At 43.3% G+C, this 19,594-nt stretch overlaps 1 long non-coding RNA gene across 3 annotated transcripts in view; it reads left to right on the forward strand.

Moving 5' to 3' along the window:
* LOC108447823 overlaps positions 1-19,594 on the forward strand; it is a 115,857-nt gene that overhangs the window by 14,687 nt on the left and 81,576 nt on the right. For all 3 annotated transcript variants that reach the window (XR_001863517.1, XR_001863519.1, XR_001863518.1), the window contains one exon: positions 5,711-5,867. This is a non-coding gene — a long non-coding RNA (uncharacterized LOC108447823). The remainder of the gene's footprint in view (positions 1-5,710; positions 5,868-19,594) is intronic.

The following is a 19,594-nucleotide window of genomic DNA, read 5'->3' on the forward strand; positions in this document are numbered from 1 at the left end:
GGTCCCACCTCCTCCCTGCTCCCAGGACAGCATAGCCTGCATGTGTTGGAATTTGGCTGAAACACTAAAAAATATTCTTTTCCCCCTGCAATTCACCTTCTGGTTTTAATGACCCAGAGTGTTAAGTACCTGAATTCTATTTGTCATGTGTAAGATATCATCTCTGCCAGCTACTGCCATTAACCCCATTTTGGGTCATCTCCTCTTCCGATGGTGCTGCCTGAGACACTGAACTGGTCCCACCTGACCTGCACAGCTCGTGACATCTCAAAGATCCTGTGATGCACTGATTTCACCTCTGTCTGAGGTAACCAGACCATTTTTCTTTCCTTCTGAGGGAGAGGTCCAATGAGTAATAGCAGACATCATCAATTCTTTTGGTATTTTTGCTTTTCTAATCATTAAATGAGTGGAAACCATCAGAAACCAGAGGAATGGGTGGGCTGGTTCTCCTGCATGGAGTTGGTGAGGACAACGCCTGAATGTCCAGAGCTCCTTGTGTTCTTAAACTGGAGATTCAGCCCAACTTATTTCTTTAGTCTTCCTTCAATGCCACACAGGGGTGGAGGTGACAGTAGGTGCCACTTGGGGTGTAATGTCCCCAGAGCTGAGACATTCCCTGTCCCAAAAGGCTGAACACTGACACATAATCAGATTTCCTTGTGGAGCAAGGCTAAACTTACCTTCCATGTTCCTCCTCTGTGTGCAATCTATACAAGGCTTCGTTGTTTTAAAAGAAGGATTCTGGGCTAAGGGAGAGCTGTGCACTTTTGGCAACATCTTTTTTTTTTATTTTTATTCAGGCTGAGAACAAAATTCATCTCTTAAGGCTGCATTTCATGTGGAGGGAGGCAGCTGTATTCCCATGGTTTGAAAGGGATGGAGTGTCTATGGGGTAGGACCTCCCCACTCTCAGTGTCCCCTTGTGCTTTCCAAGTGCTTAGAATTCCTTACAAATTACAGTCTTTTGTGGTACAGAAAACTGTGCTATTTTAACCCATTGGAGGGATGGTGGTGCTGGGAGGAATATATTAGGCTGAGAAGTATTTTCTTACTGTGCTTAATGGTTTGTTTAGGCTTCTGTCCTGCACCAGGGTCTGAAGGAAGGGACATTTCCAGGCCCAGTGGGACTCCCTGTCCTCTATCACATCCTGAAGTGTGGCTTCACATGTAAAATCCACTGTCAGCTGTAGCACCTCCATAAACTTAAACTCATCAAACAGTATAAAGAAAAGGAGTTACCAGGTATAAATCCCAGAACACTGATAGTTCCTGAGCAGTGAACAGGTGCCAGTGTTCATTTCAGGTGGTAGAATGATGAGGAAACATGAGGAAAAAACACATGAGGAAATAGTTTCCAGGATGAAAAACATCTAAGTTTACACTAGAGACAATAAGCAAATTATTGACTGCAAGAATCCCGTTTTCAGGAGGCTGTGAAAAGTGTCAGGAGAAGGGTCCAGAGATCAAAAGAAGCCAAAAATGTTAACAGATCTTCCTGAGAACAAGAATGTGGCAGCAGGGGACTTGTCAGAGCCATCCAGGGTGACAGCATGGAGGGCAGAGAGACCTACATACAGTATAAGATAATTTAAAGAATTTGGCCCTCCCTGCTCAAAGCAAAAAGAGCTGAGAGCTGGCAGTGAGCACCAGTAAGCCCTGGGGAACTGCTAAGCAGCTGTATTGCATATATTGTTTTTAAGATTTGTTTTCTCAGAATAGTTTGGTTATAAAACCTGCCCAGAGTCTGTAGATCTGTGGTTTTCCCACTGACAGTGGAAGAAAACAAGTAGCATCCTCAGAGCAAAGTATTTTTAGTTAGAGCTTGACTCTATGTATCATCTGTGAATCAAATGTTGTTTTTCTAACTTAAAAAAATTATTGCCAACATCCAGTTTTTCAAAGTTACAATGAATTCGCACAGTTCTGCCCACAATTCACATATCCATCCATCTCTTCATCCACAGAAATCCATCTTAAATCATAAATTCATGCATAAAATCAGGTGAGTGCTGTTTGTGTAACACCTGGTGAAGTAAGGTGCAATAGGAGGGCAGTATGTGGACTGATGTCAGGAATCTGTCAGGAATAAATGTTATTGATAATAAAATCTGAATATGCAGGCAGTATATTTTCATAGGAAACAACTTTGTTTCTTGTCTTCTATTATTTCTTTCATTTTCATCCATGTCCTACCAAATATAGGATTTGTTCTGAAAAAATAGCTACAGTGTTCTGTCCTTTAGAGGAAGAGCAAGCTCCTTAGACAGAGGGTAAGAATGTGTTAGAGGCAGGAGAAAGTTACTGGAGGAGAAGTAGGTGTTTCCCAAAGGTATACTGCTGTGGGAGTTGAAAGAGGAAAAGAATTTGCTGCAGCCTTGTGAGAAACAAACACCCCTTGGGATAATCCAAACTAATAAACCCTCTCTTTTACACTATTAAGAAATGTCTTCCTACATTCTTAATGTACCACATTTCCTGGTGCTAATGATGTGGGTACTTCTTTCCTCAAATGTGTCATTCCCATTACACTTCTACTCAATAAAATCTCATTTCTTCCCTTAAGATACAAAGGAACACAAGCAACAGGAAAAAATTCTGTATTTTGGAAGACATCAAACTCCATTACTGTGTCCCAAGTAGTTTAATAAAATAATAAAGTTTTACCTCTGACTTTTGAAAAGTTTCTTAGTGCAAAATGTACAGTTAACAGCTGTGTTACCAATATGAGCTTGAAACACCCACATGCTCTGAGTTATACCCCAAATTGCAGAGATAAGTAACTTTCTAGTCATTATTCTGCATTATTCTTACTTATCTCCAGGCATGAAGAGCAAAAGCTCATACAAATAGAAAACAGAACAGCTGCTTTCTTTAAAGATGTGTTTCACAGCTGAAAATCCCAGCTGTAATCTTGGTATGCAGAGAGGAGGAAGGTGACAGGGAACAGGAGAAACCAATGGATCCCACCAACAAGATTCCACCTGGTGAAGGTGCTGCTCTTTTGAAGGTGGTCTGCATCCCTGAAGAGCTGTGCAGGTGGGGAAGGGTTACTTTCTTTGCCCTGGACACCTATAGAACCCAGCCTATTACTCAGATAGTTGGAAAGAAAACATTCTCTTCAGGATCACTTCTGTTGAGCCCGGTAGGAATTGTGTCACTGCCTTCAGTGGGACCTGGATCAGGCCCTAATCTGTTAAAGAAATAACAGGGACATGCCTGTTTTCCGTCCTGGCCCTGCTTATGGCTCTTCTGCCCACTCCAGTGTTTGTACTTCCTCAGGCTGGGCTGGTTTGACTGCAGCAGCACAGACAGGATCCCTCTGACCCAGCACTATGCTGCAGGTTTTTGCTCAGCCAGCTCCTCCAATTATTAAGAGAATAGCCTCAAAGAATCTAAGGAATCACAGATATTCCGGAGGAAAAAAAATCTGTTGGCTGCAAGTAAGTGTGTAGAGAAGGAAAAGAACGATCTAACATCTTGATTCAACATCTTGATTCAACATGTCTGTTATATCAATCATTTGCTCTGAGTGGGTAGCAAAGATATGATCTAATAGGTGCAGGATTCTTATTTCCTGTGACAAGCTGAGCATACCTTTTGGGTGAGATCAGAATGTTGTTATTTTGGTTTATTCATCAAATATTTTTCTCATCTAACTGCAGGGGTAATGTGGCAAAAATCATAGAAGTCATTATGTTTCAAATGATATAAATCTCCTTAAGATCTTACAGCTCTTTTACAAAGCTTTATGGAATATATTCTCTAAAATTTTCTAGTGATGTGCTAATTTTCTCCCTGTGTTGCCCAAGCTCAGGTTCATATTTAGGTATAAAAGTTATTATTTTCCTTTAGGAAAATGCAACTAATAATAGTGCAGTCATCCTCAGAGTTTGCTTCTCTCACATTCAAGAAAAACAGATGAATTAGAATGAAATGGCAATTGCCATCATCTGCTCTGGAAATCAGTGGTGTATTTACAGTGATTAGCAGCTGGATTGATATCCACAATCATATTTAGGCATCTCACTATGCATGGATTTCCCTGGGAATTCAGACACTTAATTAGGATTTGGTTTGATTATCTCTGTGCATCTGGCTCTCTGCCTGGTATGAAGTGTTAGCAGGATCAGCCCCCTCAGCTCATATGCTCAAATCTGCCATGATCCTTCTGTAGGCAAGGCCATGTGCTCCCCAGTGACTCCAGTGGAGTCAGGAGACCCTGGAGGCTGCTTCTGTGCAGCTCATTTTGGAATCCAAGTCTAAGTTTTATTATGAATGAGGAGCTTTTCATCTTTTAATTTTTTTAGCTTTTTCTTTTATGTCTGTGTGGTGATTTCTTTGCCTTTAAGGTATCACAGAAGCAGAAGAGCATTAGGAGTAGGTTAGGAAAATACAAGATACAGCAAGGAATTGTTTTGGTAACCAACTTTAAAGGGCTGGGACACTGAGTTTCCTTCAAGGCTTGTTCCTTTCCCTCCCTGGATAACTATTAGGGCTTTCTGTAGGCAGCACGGGCAGTGTTAGGCCAGTGCAAACATTTCCATTGGGAAAGGTTTGGAGTGACTGGAGTGACTTGAAGGCAAGTGCCCAGAAGGCAAAATTGTAGCTGATACATCCCAAGCAGGAACCAAGCATCTCCCAGTGCCAACCAGCCCTGCACTGCCCTTGCCAAGCCATGGCCTTGCATGTGGCTGTATTACAAGATCTGTAAATAGGCAAAAGAGCTTCACCCACCAAACAATCAGCTCAAATTCATGGATTTACATATGCTTACTGTTATTCTTTCCTTCACCCAACCTTGTGTCATCTCTAATCTTTATCAGCAGCAATACTGCCTCTTCCTCTGAACTGTGGAATGTGATTTAAAGTCACTGTGCACAGTGAAATCCTTGTGCTGTGCACCTCTGGGAGTTCCCAGACTCTTTTCTTTGCACCTTTGGATTTGATTTTCTATATGGAGTGTTTTCTTGACTATGTCCATGCCATAAATTGGGTTCTAATCAGGTTTTATAAAGTACAATTTGAAAATTGACATTTTGTGAAGTGGGCCTTGCAGATTTTTTTTGTTTTATTTTGTGAGCTCCACTACTTTAAACCAAACAAATTTAAAAACAGGATTCCAGAATGGTTTGGGTTGGAAGGTACCTTAAAGCTCATCTCATTCCAACCCCCTGCCATGGGCAGGGACATCTTTCACTAGACCAGGTTGCTCCAGGACCTGTCCAACCCAGCCTGAAACATTTATAGGGATGGGGCAGCCACAGCTTCTCTGCTTACAAAATCATGAAATAATTTTTAGAATTTAAGACTTGTATTCCATTTCATTAAGAGGATTGATATTACCTGGGTTATGAGCCTTTGGCTTTAGAACTGAGTGCATCTTCTCACAAACTTATAATAGTCTTACCTGGAATTGATGCTGTGTTCATCCTTCTGTAGTTACCCACAGTGCCCAGGTTTTATAGAAACATTGGTACATAAATTAATTTCTTCACATTTCTTGCTTTTGCAAGAATTCTTAAATAAAAACTGTACGAGCTCAGAGCTCCTTGGGCAGCTCTTCAAACTCTTAAGGGTAAATTATCTCATATCTGAATCCAGGTAACCTTGTGATAACTGAAGGATCAGGGAACTGAGGTGAGGATCAGGGAACTGTCTCTGTATTGAACAACCCTGTGTAATCTGCTGCTTTCTGCTCCACATCCAGGACCCAGAATGGCTACAGCAAAAGATGCAGCCTTGACCAACTTCTACCAGGCTTCTCTCCTTGTGCCGTGGCTTGGAAAGGACTGTGTGTAAGACATGACATCTACACCAAAAGGGAGCTTCTTTTCCAAGACTTGGAAACCCAAAATTGCTATAAGGTAAGGGATAGATAGATAGAGAGATAGATAGATAGATAGATAGATAGATAGACAGATAGATAGATGAGAGAATTCTTTCCTATATTTTCTTATCCTTTGGCATTGTTTACCAGCTCATTTTTGCATTTTGAGACTTTGAAGTTCAGCCATTTTGCTGGTTAACACTTTCTGCAGACAGTAAGAAACCAAACTGCAGCTTCATCTCCAAACAGTTAATGCACATTTCCAGAGGAGACGGCTGAGAGAAAGGTGCACTATCTAGGAAGAAAAGAAAAGGAGAAGCCCACTCAACAATTACTTTTCAAGACAAACATTTAGGCAATTTGCCAGAAAAACATAAAATGCTGTCCTTCATCTGCAATGTGCATCTTGCTCTTGCAACTTGTCCCAGTGACTGCTTTCAGGCCTTTGAATAGAACCTAGAAAAAGTTGTATTTCAAGGAATAGCCCTGGAAAGCTTTGATTCATTGCTTGTGTTCAGGATTTGTGAGATGAACTGTAATTGCATATGTTATTACTCTTGCAATATTTTGTATTACGTTACTGCATGTTTATAGACCAAAACTTTATAGACAGATAGAAAGCAGCCTGAGAAGGAGGGGAGACATAAATCAAGGTATAAAACTGCCCTGAATAATATTTTATGTTTCACTATATTGACCTGGAATTACAGGATAAAGACATTTTTCACTGGTGCCCTGTTCTTTTCTTGCTTTCCCTGTGTGTGTGTTTCAGGTTTGTTGGAGTTCTCCATTAAATCCAGAATCTGTATCAAATGAGCTGCAGTGTGCTGCAGCACAGAAAGGTTTCAAAGCAACAATTACTCTATTATTTCAGCAGAGATTACCTGTTTGAAAGGAAACCCACACTGAATCCTTTCTGACCTGGTCCTTATTGTGATACTGATAACAAGCCACACTTTCCAGTCTTTATCTTACCTCCTACAGGGTAATCTTTTCTTCTGGAGCTTAATTCTGCTAATAGCACCCTTGACTGGTTGCCAGACAACAAACACAAGCAGGTGGAAATTGAATGGCTCCAGTCTGACCGCTGATAACTTGTAGAGACTTTTTATTCTCAGAATTCCCTCCAAAATATCCAACTTGACCAGTGGATAATCAATTACATTCCTTGTATGCGTCTCTCTCCTTCAGATTGGTTATTTGAAAGAAATTGTGATGATCTTTCCTACAGTTTCAGATTCTTTTTTCCCCCCTCTTCCAAACAACAGTAAATAGTAATTCCAGATGGTAGAAATTACTTTTAAATTAAAGCAGTTAATACAGGGAAAGTATGCTTATCTAATTCCCCTGTTTTAAGTGGTAACGATACAATGGAAATGGGAAAAACTGATGTGCACTTAAGGTATGCAAAATAGCTTGAGATTGTAAAATGCTTTTTTCCTCCCCTTTTCTGATTTACTGTCCATGAAAATGAATTATAGACTCGTGAAGAAAACAGAAGTTTTTATTTGCTGAACTCAATAGGCAGCTTTCTGGGGACTTGAACTCTGCAAAGTGCTGAAAAAAAGATTACTGCATTCCACGGACAATTTCTCTGTTTGAACCAAATGGGAGGGATGACAGGGTGCTGTGCTCTGCCTTTCTGCTTCCCAAGGAAAACCTCAGACTGTTCATTGTTCTCTGCTGTGTGTGTGTAAAAGCACATCCTTAAAAACTTTGCTGAATTATGTATTTGAGCCTGAACTTAGCTTTGGTTGTGGATGCCCCGTCCCTGGAAGCGTTCAAGGCCAGGTTGGATGGAGCAACCTGATCTAGTGAGTGGCACCCCTACCCATGGCAGGGAGGGTTGGAACTGGATGATCTTCAAAGTCCTGTCCAGCCTAAACCATTCCATGCTTCTATGCTTGTATGATTTAACCGGTTCCTTTTAAAAGCAATGAGTGCAGAACATCCTCAGCACCTTGCAGGTTTTCAGACCAAAACCATTATCACAAGGAGAGTGGTGTAAACAGACCTGAAATCAGTGAATGTGCTTTAACTTACATCAGCTGAAGGTTTGGTGGGCATTCATTTGCTTTTTCCAAAGTGATTTTGTTTTTACTATTTGAGTATATGATTATAAGGTAACTAGTTAGTGCTAAGGGGGAATATGGTTGGCTTCACTGGAAAATATAAAAGTATCCACTGTTCCTTCAGGGAAATCATTTTAATAGATAACAGCATGTTGTACAATGTTTCATCAGTGATATTTAGATCTAAATTAGGAGCAGTTGTGAGATGGGTTGCTGATTTTCTTGTGATAAAAGGGAAATAGTTCAAGAAATATAAACCAGATGTTATCTTAATCCAATCCTCATGTACAAGAGCACACTATGAGACAGTAATAATAGTCCCTTCTACCTGTTTCTAATTTTCCTGCTCTGAAACACCCCCTGTGAAAAATAGATTAAACCAACACATCATTTATGAATCGGCACTAGTGGGTTGGAGTTTGGATGGAATGCAGCATGCGTGGCACCGACCGGAGGGTGCAGCCACCAGATTTTGATCCATGTTTAAAAATGCTCCTTTGACAGTAATGTTTAAGACAGCAGCTCTCAGTGATTTAAAAGGAGAGTAGCCAGTTTGGGTTTGAATCAGCTTCTTGGTTCAGTGTATCCCTACACAGTTTCAAATTTGTCATCAGTGTTTCTGGGCAGTATATGTTATACAATCCTCAGCAGGCCAAAAAAACAGGGGGTTGATCCTCAGCTGCTGTAAATCAACACTGATCCACTGATTTAGATGGAACTACACTGATTTGTACCATCTCATGGTCTGGACAAAGTGTATTAACTTTCCTCATGAAAATCCTCCCCAACAAAAAGCTCCATTCACAGTCCTACTGCATAAGCAGAAACTAATGTGTCTCTGTTCTCGTAATAATGTTTAATACCTGCATCATTTCCTACTTGCTGGGGCAGCCGAAACATTACTCTTTGCATTGACGTAAGAGGCCGAGTGCTGCGCATTTGTAATATTTGGGACAGCTTTTTCCATAACTCCCTGCCTGAGCTCAAGCATTTTGCTGGAATATTCATGTCTCTTGGCATTTTTATGCCAAGGAGGCTTTTGGGCAGCTCTCTAGCAACTCAGGAGACAAGACTTTTATTTTCCTTTGAGGAATGCAGTAATATGAAAATAATTTATTCAGCTATATTCAGAACTGTAAGAACCACTGGAGGGGGGTTTGTTCACTGGAAATAGCAATAGCTGTGAGGATACCAACGACAGTGTTAATTAGACTGCTTTATCTAGGCCAGACATCCTTACATTTTAGAATATTCCAAGCTGTTTAGCAAGCAGAGTAAAATCCTGTTTTCCAGATCGGATATTTTCATATTTCTATGAACAGAGGAAACAAGAGGAGGCAATGGGACAATTAATCTTCAGAGACAGCCCACACAGCTGGCTGGCTGCTGCAAGGATTCTGCAAGGACAGAACTAAAGACAAAACTATTTTCCTTTTGAAATGAACTCCTTTGCTATTCTTTTATTTTTAAAAGAATGTATATGCACAGGAGAGCTGGAGAGGGACTTTGGACAAGGGATGGAGGGACAGGACAAGAGGGAATGGCTTTCCACTGCCAGAGGGCAGGGATAGATGGGATATTGGGAAGGAATTCTTCATAATGAGGGTGGCAAGGCCCTGGCACAGGTTACACAGAGAATCTGTGGCTGCCCTGTCCCTGAAAGTGTTCTAGGGCAGGTTGGAGCAACCTGGTCTAGTGGAAGGTTGGAACTAGATGATCTTTAAACCCCTTCCAGCCCTAACTATTCTGGGATTCTTCTGGCCTTTCAGAGCCATTCTTTCCAGCACATGTTTGCCCAATTATTTTCAAAGATGTTGAAAAAGGAAACCCCACATCCAAAAAACACCAGAGGGGTGAATCCCTTTGCAGTGCTATAGCATGGAATCCCAGAATGGTTTGGTTTGGAAGGGACATTAAAGCCCGTCTTGTTCTACCCCCTGCCATGGGCAGGGACACCTTCCACTACCCCAGGTTGCTCCAAGCCCCGTCCAGCCTGGCCTTGGACACTTCCAGGAATCCAGGGGCAGCCACAGCTTCTCTGGGCACCCTGTGCCCGGGCCTTCCCACCCTCACAGGGAAAAATTCCTTCCCAATATCACATCTAACCCTGCCCTCTGGCACTGGGAAGACATTCCTTCTTGTTCTGTCGCTCCATTCCTTGTCCAAAGTCTCTCTCCAGCTCTCTTGGAGCTCTTCTATGCCCTGGAAGGTGCTCTGAGGTCTCCCTGGTGCCTTCTCCAGGTGAACACTCCCAGCCTGGCTCCAGAGCAGAGGGGCTCCAGAGGTTGTGTGCTCTCACTGAAGAGCTGGAATCTCCTGGATTCCCCTAAAAGATTAATAATCTGACTGTGCACCTATAAAGACCTATGGGTGATGTATCAACACATTAGGGAAAAAGTGGTCAGTATTTCTGTAGGAGAGTATTTTTATTGTGTTTTAACCATTAATCCAACAGCTGTCACTTTATTTGTAATGTCTGTACCTCAAGGCCCTACTGACCTTTTGAGGGTCCAGATTTGTTTGGTTCTGTGCAAATCCATCCAGGGAAATTGTCATGAATCAGACAGTGTAGTAAGATGAGGCAAGTGGATCAACAGGAACAGGAGGCAATGGGATCATAAAGGAATGGGAGCAGAAGATTGCAAAAATGGAGTCCAAGTTGCCACATGCCCTGAACTGCTCCCATCAGTGAGAAAGCTGTCATTTGGGATAAGAGTGCTTCAGAAATACAGATGGAAAACTTGATGGATTAAAGTAGTTAATGAGAGAATGAGATGAGAATAAGAAAAATATGGAGTGGCTGAAAATAGTTACAGGGAAGAAAATCCACCTGTGGACTGGGAGAGCTTGAGAGGCTGCAGCAGCAGAGCTGAATACACACAAGTGATCAAAATGCAAAGTGCAGTTTAGAGATCTTGGTGCTAAAAGGTGCCGGTGGTGGTGCTGGTAGTGGGGTATGTAGGTTAATACTGAAAGTATGTTATTAGTAATGACCAAAGACCTTTAGCCTCCTGTCCAAAATCCTTTTTTACTGTATAGAACGGGAAAGTAAACTCGATCATGTTGGGCTATTTAGTAAGCTATTAGTGCATTCATCTTTTCATCATTTGACAGGTGGAAGTAGTAGTCCAGCTTTTAGTTTTAATTATAAGGGATTCCAGATGTAGAATAGGACATAAATTAAAACCAGATCTACTCATATGTCTTTTCAAAGTAAGCCAACTTCAAGGTATCTGCTTTCCATTTCAAAATGTTATTAAAGCTATTACTAAGAAATTCATAGTCTTAGCATGCTCCAATAATTGACACCTTTAAAGTGACTAAACAGATTTAGAGTGTGCAGAAAAGTAAATTTGTCTTAGAGAATGACTCTAATCATCCATTTACATAGAACGGACAAATCAGTGTTTGTGTTGGGAATGGCTGGGGGGGCAGCCGGTCCCAATGGCTCTTGCTGCCTCCTCCTCCTCCGCCTGGCCTGGCTGCTGGGTGTTAGCTTGTTTCCATGATTGTGCTACTAGGCAAAGGAAGATAAAGAATTAAGGGCTGATCCAAAGCCAGTGGAAGTCAACGGGAGTCTTTTGATGAGCTTTCCATCATAGTCTCCTCCTCTCACGTTGAGCTATGTTACATTATGTTGGAAGTAGCATTTTTTTTTAAAGAAAATTAAATCCAGAACCACTTTTTTTTCCCAGTGATAGTGTTCTTAAATCCCTAAATGTGTAAGGAAACCTGCAGATCCCTTTCTAAAAAGCCTTTCTTTCCCCAAGACCTATTTATCTGGTGATATGTTACAACCATGCAAATAACGCTGTACATCTGACTTCATAAAAAGTCTGAGGTTTCCAATAATTAGAATGATAGCTGGCAAGTCTGATAAATTAGAGAAATAACTTGTTTGGTGTAAACTGAGCCTGTTTCTGAGGCAGAAATGTTAGGCTTTTATCCTCTGGAGTGTGATTGAAAGGGTGAGAAGTTAATTTGGCAGCTTCGCTTCTATGGTTTCATAATGTTTCTCCTCCCCCCTCCCCTCAGCTTCAGGGAAGGACTGTGATTTCAGTACTTTGCGCCTGCCCTCATACAAGGCAAGAGCATGACCCGAAACGAAACCCCTCTCCCCAGGGCACATCCTGAGCAGTAACAGCTTGGCTCAAGTGTTTCTTATGAACAGCCGTCCAGAGCACTTGATCTAAATCATGCCATTTCCTTCACAGTATGGCACAGTTAACAAGTCAGTGCATCAACACAATCTGCAGATGGCAGTTCAAAAGGTGCACGTTCCCCAGCAAGATAAAGGGCAATGAGTTCCATGGGTTAGCTCATTACTTGGATTCAGGCAGGGGCTCCGTAGGGGTGTGAGGGAGGAAAAGGGGGCAGGCAAACCTTGAGAATGCATGTCTACACAAATAAAGGCAGCGTTGCAAGAAGCATGTTATTGAAGTAAAGTGCAAACAGCTTGCAGAGCATGGCTTCCTTCAGAGGTGGCTTGTTTGGCCTCTGAAAAACAAGAGGAAAAGGGGAGTGAAACCAGTGGCAAGATGCAACCTTCATTTATCCACAAGGCCTGGCAAATAGGACACCATTCCCTGAGCAAAGCCTCAAAATTCACAAGAGGCCAGCGAGTATCAGTCAGGGCTGGGGTTCATGGTTGCTCTGCAACCTCAAGGACTCAGGGCTCTGAGCAACCTGGTCTAGTGGAAGTTGCCCTGCCTGTGGCAGAGTGGTTGGAACTCAATCATCTCTAAGGTCTCCTCCAAGCCAAACCATTCTGGGATTCTATGATTCCATCCTGCTTGGGAAGGAACCTGTTTTCTGGAGCATTGCAGAAGGGCTTCTAGAGAGCAGTGTGCACTCCTGCACAAATTACATTAGAGCTAAACATCCAGTGAAGAATCTCTGAGACATATTAGTTCTTTAGACTTCAAAAGAAGCTTAAATTGGAACCATATTGCTGGAATACTTCTTAGCTAACATTTATATTACTTCAGTTACCAAATCCAGACTAAGTCCCAGGACTCGGCAGGGGAGAACATAATATATTAGGAAGTAAGATGGGGGTGTGCACTTCTGGCCTCCTATTTTATATAAATGTACAAAAAGTTTCCTCACACTAGCAAGGAAATGACTACAAGGCCCTAAAATGCCGATTTCCAGCGGCAAACGAGGGAAGTCCGCTACCCCTCCTCCCCTCTCTCCCCTGGCCATTCTGTGTGTGCCATGCCTTGGGGATAGTTTGGATTACTTGGAGTAAGACTGTTGCATAGGAGCTCAGGTATCAGAGCAGATAATTGTACACATATAGCGAGATACAGCAAAGGTCTCAGTGAATTGTCAGAGGATGAGATACATCTCGGGAGACTAAACAAGCCTCCCCTATACTGATCTTTGTAAATGAATCTCTTTGGGAACTATCAAGATGGTGCTTTACCACGATTTTCACTGCTGAGGAAAAAGGAACTCTTCCAAGCTGTTTGTTTTCCAGGTTGTATCAAAAGCTGGCGAGGGAAGATTTTTTCCCTTTCTGTGCTTACTTTGGTTTGAATGCCCTGAAAGGCGCTAACGAATGTGCTGAGCTCGGAGTTCCTGCAGCAGGGAAGTTCAGGGCAGGTTCGGCAAGAGAGGAACTGTAACCCCCCTCCTTTCCCCTCCCCGTAACTCCAAATCTACAAAGGCTGACTTTCCGGTGAACTCCCTGGCCTCCCTCGCAATTCTTTTGGAGAAACAGTACTAAAACTGGGAAGGGCAAACCCTGAGTGGCTGCTAGGCAGAGGTGTGTTGAACTAAGGTCATTCCTTGTGTAATTTGATTGATTTAGTATAGTTATGCCAGAGAGAAATTTGGCTTTGGGCTTTTGGGTGATGTGTCATGTTTCTTTATGTAACTTGCTGAACAGGTGCTTAGCAACAGCATCTCCACTGGTTTATCCAGAAATCTTCACTTTTCTTTCATTTTCCCTTCTTTAATATCCTTCCAAGCTGTGCTGAGTTAAAAACTGAGCCAAGACTTCAGGCTGTGCCCCACTGGGACATGCAGGGATGCAGCACATTTTACCAGGCCCTGTATTTGTTTCTTTCTTGCCACACAGTAATTGCTGTTTTTCTCCATTCAGTGAGATAAATGAAGGATAAAGAGCTGTGAGTCTCAGAAATTTTTCTGGATTTGGTGAGTTCAACCTTAGGCTAAAGGAGCTGAAGAGAACTGGATGGGAAGGAGCTGAACTTCATTTCATTAGGAATGTTACAGCTTCTGCTGAGACTGGTGGAAAACAAATTATCTTTGCTATTTCAACATGGTGCTGCACAATGCTGTGCTGAGCATCGTGTGTCCCAGGGTTGTAAGAAATACCATATTTTCTATCCCTTTTCCAGTCTCTCTTGGGAAAACATGAAGAAGGAGAGATGAGCAATCCTTGTGCTCAGCCTTTTCTGTGTTTAAGCACAAAGCCAGGTGCCCTCTCTGCTCTATGTTGTTTCTGGTGTGGTGCACAACTGGTATAGATGGTGGAGGGCCTCATTCATGAGATCTGTGGCATCCGAAACCTGCCTAATCTCATCTCTGTGGCTGTACCCTTCACAAGCACTTCTTGCAGCCTTGTAAAATACACCTGTTTGTTTGTCAGGTCTGACTTATGAAAAGGATTGTATGACATGGTTGTTTGTAACAGCAGGAAGCAGAACGTAGTGAATTAAGTCCCTTCCATCCTCATCTTCCTGTGATTTCCCTCTAATGATGGATGTCAGAGAAGAATATGGGTTATTCTGGTAGCTCTTACCGATCGGTGTGCTCATATTTCCTAGAATTGCAGTGGGAATCTCTGGTGTTGTGTTGAAACAGAATCTCAGACCCTCACAGTGCCTTTGTCCTCCAGAAAACATTCTGTATCTTTATAATGAAATATTTGGGTTATGATAGCACTGAGAAGCCTCACAAATGGGGGACTCTGGGTGTGCAAGGAGCCATATACTGAGATATGAAATAAGGAGCTTGATCTCATGCAGGCAGGCAGCAGCAAGGCACACAGACCAGGCTCTCCTGCCTCCCAGTCCATGCTTTCATCGTGAAATCACTCAGTTCTTTCAGCTGGATCTCCAGGCTCTGTTCTTAGCACTGTAGTTTCTCTGTCCCTCATGGAAACCCCAGGGCTGGGCTTCACAGACTCTCTGCAACTCTATCCCTTCGGACTGTAATTGATTTGGAGTCAGGTGGTGGTGTAACATAACCCGTATGGAATCTGCTGGTGAAGTTTATGGCCATTCAGCTAAAAAAAAAAAAGAAAAAAAAAAAAGGAGGAATATAGAGGGGGAGTAGGAAGTGAATTGAGTTTGAGTTCTGGGATGTGAAGCTGTGCTGTTTCCCAGCCCAAAGGGAAAACCTTGTAGAGGCCTTGGGTGTGGAGAAATCAATGACCAGTTCATACACGGCAGTCCTGCACAGCCTGTGTATATACAGAAGAATGTATAGAGAAATCCCTGTCCTCAGCTGTGGTCAGCCCTTGGGACAGTGCAGAAAAGCAGAGAATTGCAAAGGGAATGCAGAGAATACTTTTAAAAATTAAAAAATAAAGAAGAATTTTTCAATTGTTGGCTCTACACTGCTTGGCTGTGTCACCGTAGTACATTTCTTGATGTCTGTGTCCCCTTACCTAAATTTCCAGGGCTTTTGTGTAGTGAAGGCTGTTCCAGTGTGACTCCTAGGTGTCTTAAGGCACTGTAAGCAGCCTCATGTTATCTGCAGATTTGAACAACAGATTCTAGACTGACAGTCTTGAACTGAATTCGCACAATCTCCATTGACAGAACTGGATTTTCTGATTTGGCAAATTCATCTGGGATGAGAGATGAAAAGCCAAAAAAACTGATCTTTCTGTGACAAAAGAATCCCTTTCACAAGATTTTGTAGAGGTTTCAAGACATTATTCCAGGTGCAAAAAGTTCTAGAAAAGATTTGTTACCCAGCTGGTGGGCTTCCCCTCTGAGCTACACTGAAAATACCAATAGTCTTACGTGGTAAGCATTATGTGACAATATTATGTGGTGAGTATGTGATAAAACAAGGCTGTAAGTTTGCCCAGGTATCCCTGCATTGCTGAAATCACAAAAGTGAAAAAGGCAGCTGTGAGAGCTCAGATCATGATGGTACATAAAGTATTGCGAGACCCATAGCTTTGCTGCAGCTGTGATGATTTACTGATACATGGGAAGCAAAGGCTGTGTTGAGCACTAGTATTTGTCAACAGGCCCATCTGTACAGCCACTAAAAAATCCAGGCAGGGCTTTGAACACACAGGCAAGATATCATTCTTGCTGCTGTCATTGCTGTAATCCATGATCCTGCTTTCCCGGAGGAAGCCAGTTCTCAGCCCAGGCTGTAGCGGAGTTTCTCTGGGCTATTGGATCAGTCCTCATCTTGCACAAAATGCTCCTTTACAAGGTGGCCATGCAGTGACATCCTGCTGCTGCCACAAGTCACGTTGTCACTCTTGTACACAAGTGAGATGTGAAGGATAGAAAAGAGAAGAGGAGGAGAGAGAGGGTTTGCCTTTAAGCACTTTAAGCCCTGAGTAATGAGTGGTATCTAAGTCACATCAGACACCCAGACATCCCAGGAGACCTTAAGACCTCCTTGATTACTCTCCTGTGGCACATTTTTCTTCCTCAGAGGCTCCTCCAGCCAGTCCTAACAAGAGGAGATTTCCTAAAGAAGGGGTAAGACAGTGACAGGACAAGGGGGAATGGCTTCAAACTGACAGAGGGCCAGGTTAGAGGGGATGTTGGGAAGAAATTCTTCCCTATGAGGGTGGTGAGACCCTGGCACAGGGTGCCCAGAGAAGCTGTGGCTGCCTCATCCCTGGAAGTGTTCCAGGCCAGGCTGTACAGGGCTTGGAGCAACCTGGGGTAGTGGAAGGTGTCCCTGCCCATGGCAGGGGGCTGGAATGAGGTGAGCTTTAATGTCCCTTCCAACCCAAAGCATCCTATGAATCTGTGATTCTACGATGTTTCAGTCCCTCTGCTATAAGCCTGTGCAGCCTGTGCTGTGTCCAATGCCTCCCTTATGCTTAGTGTCCTGCTGATCCTTTTCCAGGGGCTGTCCTGGTCCCTCCTGTCACCCCACTCTGTGGAGTCACTGTTACACATGCTGCACACACTGGGATCCTGGCAGATCCCTCTGTCCCCGTGGTGTGTGTCCCAAAGCACTCCTGGGCTGAGAGCTCTGTTCTGTGCTGTTCTACCTCAGTGGAACATGAGATGTAACAAGGCTGAACCCAGTCAGTTTGTAATGAAAAATAACCTCCTATAGAAAGGTACAAATCAGTAAATGAAAACTGTAATAGGGACTTCTGAATTACTCGATGACTTTCTTAACAGACGTTATAATTTCCCATTGCATTTTGTAGGACACTTCCCACATCTGTAGCATGCTGCTCCTTTGCCATTAAGCTCTACCAGATTCTTCCATAGGGGTGATATTTTTTTAAAGAGAAAATACTGAAGCCCCATGTGAAAACAGGAAACTCCATGAATTTTTTATAGTGAAATTTTTCCACTAGGGAAACATCCGTATTTTACAGTTTGCAAAATGTGTGGGACCATAAACTGTAAAACCGCATGGAGAACCACAACTCCTTTGTACTTTAAAAATAGACATAAAAGTAATTTCTCCAGAAAGAAGGAGCATATTTTTAAAGGTGAATATTTGTAGGGCTTAGAAAAGCTATTGGTCTGTTCTTGGAAACGGAATGATCATGTTTAAAAAAGGAAAAGACACAGATTGTGGTGAGTTTACTGCGACTGAATCATCTCTGCAGTATGTGCTCAACTGGACCAGCCATAGCACAGCTGCATGAGGACGTGCAAGATTCCCACCCAGCATGGGAGCCTCTCATTCCCCCCTTCCCCCAGAGATGAGGGGCAGGAGTGATGGTGTAGAGATGAGTGGGGAAATGGTGAAGAAAGTCAGGAAGAAACACTAGCTATTTCATTTCTCTCACAGTGTGCCAGCTTGTGGAGTTGAGCTGGAATGAGGGAAAAGCAAGATGTTCTGGCCACAGGATTGCCATAGTTCCCCCCACTCTGCAACAAGTGATGAGCTGGGAAGGGGTCGTACTTGATTCTCCCAATTCCTTGGGGGTGGTGTAGGAATGATCACATTGAAGGCTTTGAGCCAAAGCTCAATCTCACCCTGTGGCTGTGTCATTCCTAGTAAATGAGACTGACACTTCTTTTTGCCTGTTCAGATCAGCTGGGCTGCAGCCAGGCCTGGGCAGGACCTGACAGGGCTGGTCTTTGCAGCTGCCCAGCTGGGAGATCGTGCACATGTAGCAGGATGGTGGATTTTAGCAGATGCTCTGTGCCATGGGACAGCACAGGGATGTCATCATAGGATATCAGGAGGAATTTCAGACATCCTGTGTGGGAGTGGGCAAATGGAGAGATGGGGATTCCCCAGCATCTAGTGCTGGCTCTGTTTCTGTTGGTGAGAAGAAACACCAGGGGCAGGATGTGTTCCTTGGCAGACTCATACATCTGGTCTGAATATTGGATTGGACCTCAGCAGGTTGTAGTTCTAGGCAAAGCTGTTTTGGAGCTGGCAGACTCCTGGCCCTGCTGCCTGCTGGGTGCATACCAGATCTTGGGAAAGCCATCTCTTCCACTAATACTTTGATGGAGAAGTTGGGGTGCTTGGAGGAGGTGGCCTTTCCCAGCAGCAACAGCAGCTGTCTTGCTGTCCTCTCCTTCTCCCCAGCAGCAGGAGAAGCTCTTAACCTTTCCCTTCGTCCCCGACTTTCAGCTCTCCCACTGGCAAGAGGGGCCAGTTCCTGGCATAACCTCCTTTGTGGGTGACAACATTCACTCTCATCTGTGTGGCAGAGGACACTTTATCTGGTCCATAATTTGATAATGACGTCCTGTTTATCAAAGTTTATCCTGCCATTTCAGATGGACAGGAATGTACTTTTCCATGTGCTGCTCAGTTCTAGTGCTATTGAATAGTGTAATATTCTGGTCTGCTGTTTGTTTACAGCTGCCTTTCATCTTCAATTATCCACTATATTTTAGCAGTGGATAACTGACTGATTCCTGTATTCAGGCCAAATCCCACTTGTTTGGTTCATGTGAGTAATCTAAGGAAGTCTGACACTTTGTTCCCTGATCTGTCTGGGAATGCTTGCACGACAAGGGGTCCGCAGGCATGGGACCCGTGAGCAGGAGTGCAGTCCTGAGGCTGAGACCCATCTTCCCTTCATTCCGTAGGCACTTGGCAAATGCACCAGTGCCTGAATGTGGCTTTAGCTCTAGAAACTCTTCCTGTTCCTGGCCAGCTGGATAACATAAATTTTTACAGGCCGTTGGTACAGTGTGGGATATACCAGCTGCTTTTCCATTTCCAGGGAGGGGTGAGACAAGGCCTTGGGCCATTCCAGTTGGACAGCACTCCTAAAAAGGGCAACTAGATTATTTGGAAACATGAAAAGTTACAAACTTTCCCAGTTCTGTGCAGCTGTCATCGTTAGCACAAACAGGCTGGTGCTGCCAGAGCTGCTGGGCTTACCCACTGCTGAGGCTCCTTTTACACAAAATCACTGCCCTGCTCTGCTGGCAAATGGGATTTTCTTTGGATGCCTTCCTTTAGCTGAGCTGCAGAGTACTGAGCGTTTATCTCAGGATGGGGCTGCAACCACTCCATTTTTCCT

This window comes from Corvus brachyrhynchos, unplaced genomic scaffold (genome assembly GCF_000691975.1).
Source record: "Corvus brachyrhynchos isolate BGI_N302 unplaced genomic scaffold, ASM69197v1 scaffold245, whole genome shotgun sequence".
NCBI classification, from domain to species: Eukaryota; Metazoa; Chordata; class Aves; order Passeriformes; family Corvidae; genus Corvus; species Corvus brachyrhynchos.